This window comes from Adiantum capillus-veneris, chromosome 9 (assembly GCF_014529385.1).
Source record: "Adiantum capillus-veneris isolate H3 chromosome 9, ASM1452938v2, whole genome shotgun sequence".
NCBI classification, from domain to species: Eukaryota; Viridiplantae; Streptophyta; class Polypodiopsida; order Polypodiales; family Pteridaceae; genus Adiantum; species Adiantum capillus-veneris.
The window spans coordinates 29535001-29543982 of NC_140939.1; the positions used below are offsets into that span (position 1 = coordinate 29535001).

General features: G+C 41.8%; 1 pseudogene; it reads right to left on the reverse strand.

Moving 5' to 3' along the window:
• Positions 1-2579: 2579 nt before the first annotated feature.
• LOC147450278 (uncharacterized) lies at positions 2580-3119 on the reverse strand (annotated as a pseudogene).
• Between the last annotated feature and the right edge of the window lie 5863 nt (positions 3120-8982).

Genomic DNA, 8982 nt, shown 5'->3' on the forward strand with positions numbered 1-8982 from the left:
GAGGACCAGACCAAAGAACAGCAACAACAAAACTTCGTGATAGATACTTTGAGCAGTTGGTTGTTCCTATGGTTGCAATCAAAAGATTGTGCAGCATATACAACTGAAAATGCTGCCCCAGATTTGTTTTCACAAGAAGTGATCAGGAAGATGGCATCAAAAATACAAAAGCGCAATGAGGCCCAATGTACCAAAGCCTTGCATAAGAGACCAAGGGAGGCTAATGAAGAAGCTGAGAGAGAGAGGCTACAGAGGGAAAAATTAGAGAAGAGGCAGCAAGAAGAAGAAGAAAGAGAGTTGAAAAAACCAAAAGCTCAACAAGAAGAAGAAAGAGAGGAAGTCCAAAAGCTCAGTAAACAAAGAAGCAAACGGACACTGGGAAAAAGCGAGTGTACAAGCGTGCTAAACCACGATCTTATCCAGAGTAGGAGACTCTCTGCAGTTGTAACATTATGAGGGAAATTTGTATATTTCCTTTCCAATGTTTGTAACTATTTCGACATTCACTTCAGATAGTAATGAACAGATCCTATGCTATTCTTTTTTTGAAGACAATACATGTGTCCTATTGGCATTATTTTTTGTCTTGTAAACATTGAATTTGTATACATTCTTGTTGGAAATCAGCAAAGGTATGCTAATTAGCATAATGTTTAAGTTAGTTAGCAAACTGTTTATACAAACTATCATAAAATAGTATGCTAATTAGCATATCTTGTATGCTAATTAGCATACCCACAGTATCTGATTATAATACATTTTAATTAGCATACTATGCATTTTTATTTGTGCTAACTTTCACTCACAACATACCGTAGTATGTCAATTAGCATATATAGTATACAGGAAGCTACCATGTTTTCTCCTTCAAATGCGAAATAATATGCTAATTAGCATATTGTCTATGCCAACTAGAATAAGCAGTATGCTAATTAGCATACATGGTATGCTAATTAGCATTCCTTCAACTAGCATACTGTGGATTTTTGTTTTTTCTAACTTCCACTCACAGCATAGTATGCTAATTAGCATACACAATGTATAGAAAGCTGCCATCCCTTTTTGAAACCATCATATAGTATGCTAATTAGCATACATGGTGGGATTATTAGCATACACACTATACAGAGATATGTTATCTCTTCTCCTTAAAACCAACAAAGGTATGCTAATTAGCATACTGTCTATCCCTACTGGCATAGAGAATATTTTAATTAGCATACCTTCAATTGGCATATTGTACTTTTTTTTGTGCTAATTTCCACTCAGTATAGTATGCTAATTAGCATACACAGTATACAGAAAGTTGCCATCCCTTCTCTTTGAGACCAACAAAACTATGCTAATTAGAATATTGTTTATGCCAGTTAACTATACTAATAAGCATACCCATAGAATGCCAACTGGCATAAACAATATGCTAATTAGCATACTGTGCATTTTTTTTTGTGCTAGCTTTCACTCACAACATAGTATGCTATTTAGAACACACAATATACAAAAATTTGTCATCTTTTCTCCTTAAAACCAACAAAGGTATGCTAATTAGCATATTTTTTATGTCAACTGGCATAAACAGAATGCTAATGAGAATATACAGTGAAGTGAAAGCTGCCATATCTTCTCCTTGAAACCGGCAAAGGTATGCTAATTAGCATACATAGTATACAGAAAGCTGCCATCACTTCTCCCCTAAACCAACAAGGATATTCTAATTAGCATACTTTTATGCCAGTTGGCATAAATAGTATGCTAATTAGCATTCCACTCACAGCATAATATATTAATCAACATACACAGTATACAAAAAGCTGCCATCTCTTCTCCTTGAAAACCAACAAAGTTATGCTAGTTAGCAGATTGTTTATGCTAACTAGCATATACAAGTTTATGCTAATCAGCATAAATAGTATGCTAATTAGCATTAGTATACACAGTATATAGGAAGTTGCCATCTCTTCTCCTTGAAAACCAAAAAAGGTATGCTAATTAGCACATTGTTTATGCTAGCTAGCATAAACAGTATGCTAATTAGCATACCATTTATGCTAACTAGCGTACCCATACAACACAATTAGCATACCTTCTTATTATCATACTGTGCAAGCCACTGGCCTTCTTTGTACACATCTTTCCAAACCCTAATTCCTTTCTTATAAGCTAGGTGTGCCTTCTTTTACAGTTTCCATTTATATTTGTGGGCTACCTGCCAAACCATATGGAGTCCCTGCTATAAAAAGCGTAACTTGTAAGACACCGAAGGAGGCGGATATTGAGCTTGTTTGATCACCTCTCTAGAGTTCTACATTTTCACTATGAGCTCAGATCCTCTAGGTTAAATGAGACAGGTTGTACAAATGATCTCTCTTAAAGTGAGACCCCTCTGTGATAGACACCTAAGCCATGTATACACAAAGCACACAATAGACACAAGAGATAGAGGATACCGAAGTTTTTGATAAAACTGCATTATCTCCGAGCAGCAAGAATTATATTGAGGATGTAGTGATTACAATTTAAAAGCTGAACGACATGCTATTATTGATTGCTTCATAGCTTTTTGGGTTGAATGTGTACACCTATCGTCTCCTTGGGATGTGCTCCATGGGTATTTTGATACATCGTATCAGATGTGAAAGTACGTGGATGATGGGTTGCTTGTGTTCTAGATTGAAGGTGTATGCATCCAATTTCTTGTAATACAGACCTTACACAACATATGAGCCTCTATCAATTGCATTGCCCCACTCATCGAGGTACCCCCTTCTCCATCTTCTCCTTTACTGCATTACATTTGACCAGGTAGAGATCCACATCCTTGACGTTGTTCGAAGCATCTAGATTTATAGCAAATGTGTCGCCAGCACATAGAGCGCTACTCAACACATCATGATGACCTTTGTATGTGAAGTCATCATAGGTGGCTACTTCATTTTCTGGCTCAGAATCTGACACAACCTCATCAGGTAATGGAAGTCGAGTATGATAATCCCAAGGCTGCATGTGAGCTTCATTGACGCAATGATTCCATCTTTCGTGCATGCATGCATCACAAAAGCATGCCAAGTCTCTTGTTGAAAGGGCAATTGGATCCCCAAAGTTGTGACCACAAAAAGCATGCAGAGAGCGAGTTTTTTCCACAATGGCACAAGTCCACTTCACCTCCTCGTTCACTTCCCCCTCTTTAACCTCCCACAACACACGTGCGCATTCCCTTTCTTGTGAAAGATAGTGTGAAGGTGCTCCCTTCGACACGTTGGCTTCGCATTAAGAAACCACATCAATTGCACACCGCAAAATAGCTCCATTAAGTTTTAGTTGTTCATGGGTCAAGGTTCTTTTAACAACTACTCCTACACCATCATTCTCTCCCTTGCCGTGCCCTGATCCAAAGAAGAACCAGTTCATCCCCATCTTCCTGAGTCCACCATATCTTGCAACACAATAAAAAGGCCTAGCTCCCTTGAACTGTGAGGTTGCACCATCAGATTACACCCAATGTTCCTTAAGAGTGACACTCTCTTGTTGTAACCAGTCATGGTGTAGCATGAAGCAGTGTTGCATGAACAACATGTGATGCACTTTGTCATCTGATATGGAAAAGTGGATGATTCTGACTACCTCCCTTGCCTTGCGATAGTACTATGTCAGGAGTTTTTTGGAGCAAGGGATTGTGCATATGTACATACACATGCATGGTGCATCGAATAAAGGATTGCCCATTTTCCAGAGCCAGGTGGTTGCGTGGGGCCCACATGTGTACAGCTAGGATAGCATGTACATAGTGCATCGATTTTCACTATTACCAGTACCAGTATGTTTTTTCTACAATAATGAGGAGTTTATAGCACGTAAAATTTCTCGAGGAAGCTATCCGCGGGCCGACGACATGAGGTCAGCAGGTGCGTCAGATGGCATCTAGTGGCGTCAGGAGGGCGAACGAGGTCAATATTTGCACGCGGATGAGGACGGACACAACGTGGGTGTTTTCTTGTGAGAGTTATGCAGAAAGGTCATCATTAGGACCACTTTTTGGGGCCACTTCACGTGGTGGCGAGATGCATTATTAGAAAAAAGTTGAGTGCCAGGTGTGCGAATGATGCAAAAAGGTGACAACTATGCACTGCGAGGTCAGTTTTTGGCCTGTTCGGGGTCCGTTTGAGGTCATCTAAAAGGCCAAGGGTTCCCAACTAATAAAGCTAAGTGTGGGAACTGAAAAAACTGAGAGAAGACCAGAAAAAACGTGGAGAAGAGAGGAGGAACAGCCGCAGGTGTGTTTTTGCTCATTTTGGAGCTTATTTTGGCCGTAAACTGCTCATCCGAGGTCGGATTTGAGCACTTTGACATTGTAGACTGGGGTTTTGGGCCGTTCCGGACGCGATGGCGCTGTCCATTTTGCCAAATTCCTCACTCTTTTCCTGCTATTTTTCTGTGTAAGTTTCTCCTATGAGCGAAGTTTCTGCTCCAGTTTGTGATTGTATCTGGCTTATTTTACCCATATTGTGTGAGCTGTTTGCCCCATTGGTGTTGGCCCAAGCTCAATTGTATCTAAACATCAGAAATTCTTCTCTTTTGAGCTGAGTTTTTTGGGTGTGTGTGTGTGTGTGTGTGTCTGTGTGGAGTGGGCAAGTGGATAGTGTCTCTCCTCTCACTCCCGAGGTGTGTTCCCTGTCTCGGCCAGGTGTGTTGTCTAAGCCGAGTGGTGCCCCATAGTGTGTGTGTGTATCTTCCCAAGAGTGTGTGTCGGGTCGTTATAGAGGCGCTGTGTGTGTTTTCATCCCGCTCACATTCTTTTGGCGCCCCCACGGAGGATCTTCTTCGAGTACCTTCTGCTTCGAGCTTCGAGCTTCGGGATTACACGTTCCAGGTTGCAGATTATAGGTTACAGGTTACAGGGATAGGTACAGGTACAGGTGATTCACACAGGTACAGGTAGCTGGAGTACAGTGATATACTAGCAGTGATGTCACTTGCAGTTGTTGTGGGTATGCATCACTTGGCGCCTATTTGAGTGCATTGTCTGTTGGATTGTACGTTGCTTGTGGAAACTGTCATTGTACGCATTTGTGGAGCCATACTTGGTTGTATTTGGCAGTCCCAGCCATTTTTGAGACTTGGTCTGGAAGATAGTCATTTCTGAGACTTGACTATACGCGATTTGCATTAGCCTTCGTGTGAGGGTCGATAGCGTGAGGTTTTTATTGAGCTGGGGGATTCTCAAATGTGGAGATCCTTTCGGTGATACAGGTAGCTGGAGCACCCTTTTTGTGACCTCGCCATAGTCTATGTACTAGTGAGTCCTACTTGATGCTCGGGTTCTATTGTTGACAGTTTATGCATACATATACAGTCTATATTTTGGGTTCCTACTGCTCTACTTCTGGGGAAACTCTGTCGAAATTTTCCCAAGTTATGATGGTTGGTTTTTTGGGCTTTTGAGCCATTTATGCTGTTATGTTGCTGAAATTTTGGCAAAATCACAGGTTAAGTCACGTGTGCCTTCTTGGGAGCTTCATGGTTGGCTTTAATGGATGATCAAAATGGCCCTCAATTCACTCCATTTCATTTAACTCAAAGAATCCAGATAAATGTTCATGTGTCCAGGAAGATTTTTTTCCAGCAGCACATAGTCTTTATGTTCGGGCCAAGAAGATTACGAGAGATCTTGGAATGTCCTTTGCCTGTTGTAATTCCAATGATCAACTATGAAAACTCATTTGATGTGCATGTGTTTGTCCTTATCTAAAGTTGAGCTCCATTGAAGTTCTGGGGAATGGGTAGTCAAAAGTTTTGGGTTCTTGCACGTGTGTTTGAAGGGGTTCTCAAAGCATTGTAACTTGGGTAACCATGGCTTTCTCTTATCCGGAATTTCATGGAAGAAGTGGTGAAGATGCGGAAGACTTTCTGGAGCAAGTCGAGGTGGCATGCATAAGCAACAATATGTGTGATGAGGACAAGATTTTGAGGCTATTTGGATTGCTTTTGAAAGATGAGGCCCGTGTTTGGTTCATGGATTTGGAAGCTAAAGAAGCAGTGGCTTCTTCTTATGGTTTGAGTCTTGACAAGTTTATAGAAGCTTTTTTAGAGCGTTTCCACGTTTTTGAAGATGCAAATGCAATATGGAATGAGATCAATGCTCTTAAGCAAGGTTCTTGTCAAGGTGTTGATGCCTATGTACAAGGTTTTACAGATTTATGGACTCGTTGGTGTGCTGCTCTTAAGGATGAGACCCCCCCTTGTTCATTGAAGAAAAGTTCTTTTGTTGATGGTTTGTCACCTTGGTTGCGGTTCGAGGTTGAGTTGAAGGGGCCCGAGTCTTTTGAAGATGCGGTATGCATTGCAAAGCACAAGGACTGGAAGTTTAAGCGTCTTGAGGAAAATGGTATCAGTACAGGTATGCATGTGCAAAATGGATTTGACATAGAAGATGAAGTTAAGCCTAAGCAGGTGAAAAGTAGCCTATCCTATGATGTTTCTCGTTTCTTCCCAAGGTCTATTGTGAAGTGTAAAGAGGTCTTGCAGGTTGACAGGTTTATGGAAGAGCCTAAAGAGGTGAGTAATGCTTTGGATACAGGATTGAAAAGTCTTGAAGAGGATGCATTGGCTACTTGTGTACCTTGTGATTTTGGGTGTGTGTGTGAGGTCAAGGTTATTGATGATGAGCACGTATCTTTGGATACTAGTTCCTTGGAAATTAGGGAAGAGGGCAAGGTTGAGAGCCATTTTGTAGATTTATTGGATGTGGAGCCTGTTTTGAAGCCATATTTTGATGTATGTGCAGTGATTGAACCGATTTATGAGCATGACTATGGTTTAGAGCAGGGATCTGTATTCTTGGAGACTGATGAACCCATGCTTGAAGCTATGGATAGTGGTGCTAGCCATGATTATGATGTGGATAAAGTTACGTGTGATGATGAGTATGCTTATGATGATGAGAAGGGGTTTGGCATATATGAGTCCAATCTCAGCTATGTGGATGCCTATGCTAGGGATATGTGTGCTGCGGGGATACTTTTGTGCTTTGGATATCAACAACTTTACCTTCACACAATGCTTTTAGCTACTTGGGTGCATGATTTGCATGTTGTTGATATGGCTAGTGAAGCCAAGATGCCAGGTGATGAGTCACTTGAGTTGTCTCTATCGGTTGGGTTGAATGTGGCATGCAATATTTATGCTTTTGGAACTCCAAAAAGGGCGGATGTGTTAGTTGGATATGCCTATGGTGCATTTTGGTTGATTGTTGACAAATGTAGGTGTGGTGTTATGATGCTTCTTGTGAATCAGGCGATATGCCTTTGGGCTTTTGATCCAGGTGGAATGAGCATCTACTAGTGCTGCTGCTGAGCATGAATGCTCTAGCAGGCTAGGGGGTGGGCAAATTATGTCAGGAGTTTTTTGGAGCAAGGGATTGCGCATATGTAGATACACATGCATGGTGCATCGAATAAAGGATTGCCCATTTTCCAGAGCCAGGTGGTTGCGTGGGGCCCACATGTGTACAGCTAGGATAGCATGTACATAGTGCATCGATTTTCACTATTACCAGTACCAGTATGTTTCTTTTACAATAATGAGGAGTTTATAGCGCGTAAAAGTTCTCGAGGAAGCTATCCGCGGGCCGACGAAATGAGGTCAGCAGGTGCGTCAGATGGCATCTAGTGGCGTCTGGAGGGCGAACAAGGTCAATATTTGCACGCGGATGAGGACGGACACAACGTGGGTGTTTTCTTGTGAAAGTTATGCAGAAAGGTCATCATTAGGACCACTTTTTGGGGCCACTTCACGTGGTGGCGAGATGCATTATTAGAAAAAAATTGAGTGCCAGGTGTGCGAATGATGCAAAAGGTGACAACTATGCACTGCGAGGTCAGTTTTTGGCCTGTTCGGGGTCCGTTTGAGGTCATCTAAAAGGCCAAGGGTGCCCAACTAATAAAGCTAAGTGTGGGAACTGAAAAAACTGAGAGAAGACCAGAAAAAACGTGGAGAAGAGAGGAGGAACAGCCGCAGGTGTGTTTTTGCTCATTTTGGAGCTTATTTTGGCCGTAAACTGCTCATCCGAGGTCGGATTTGAGCACTTTGACATTGTAGACTGGGGTTTTGGGCCGTTCCGGACGCGATGGCGCTGTCCATTTTGCCAAATTCCTCACTCTTTTCCTGCTATTTTTCTGTGTAAGTTTCTCCTATGAGCGAAGTTTCTGCTCCAGTTTGTGATTGTATCTGGCTTATTTTACCCATATTGTGTGAGCTGTTTGCCCCATTGGTGTTGGCCCAAGCTCAATTGTATCTAAACATCAAAAATTCTTCTCTTTTGAGCTGAGTTTTTTGGGTGTGTGTGTGTGTGTGTGTGTCTGTGTGGAGTGGGCAAGTGGATAGTGTCTCTCCTCTCACTCCCGAGGTGTGTTCCCTGTCTCGGCCAGGTGTGTTGTCTAAGCCGAGTGGTGCCCCATAGTGTGTGTGTGTATCTTCCCAAGAGTGTGTGTCGGGTCGTTATAGAGGTGCTGTGTGTGTTTTCATCCCGCTCACAACGTTATGTGTACAAAAATGGTTACTTGACTAGAGTGCCAATGCATTGACTGAATCTCATTTTGTTCTTTGAAGGCATAATTCTTTGCAAAATTAACAATTTCCACGATGACAACGTCCCAAAACCCAAGAAGTCAATCCTTGAATTGTTATCCTTGCCATCGAGCCACATAGTTATGAGTGATAAAGAGCTCCAACTTGATCTAGAGTTGAAGAAACTCCCAGCACTGCATTTCTTTGTGCAAAAGATCTTTTCTTTTGTTACTATTTCGCTGCTTGTCTTGAGCTTATACATATGCAAATGCTTTCACATTGATACTATTACCTGGCTTTGTTGTCTCTAAGTAGCATAATTCCAACCTATGCACTCCACTTGTCAAACACTCTCCCATCAGGCTTTCCCTTCTATGGAAAACTGCATCTGGCTTTGGACAGAGAACAGACTCCCACATA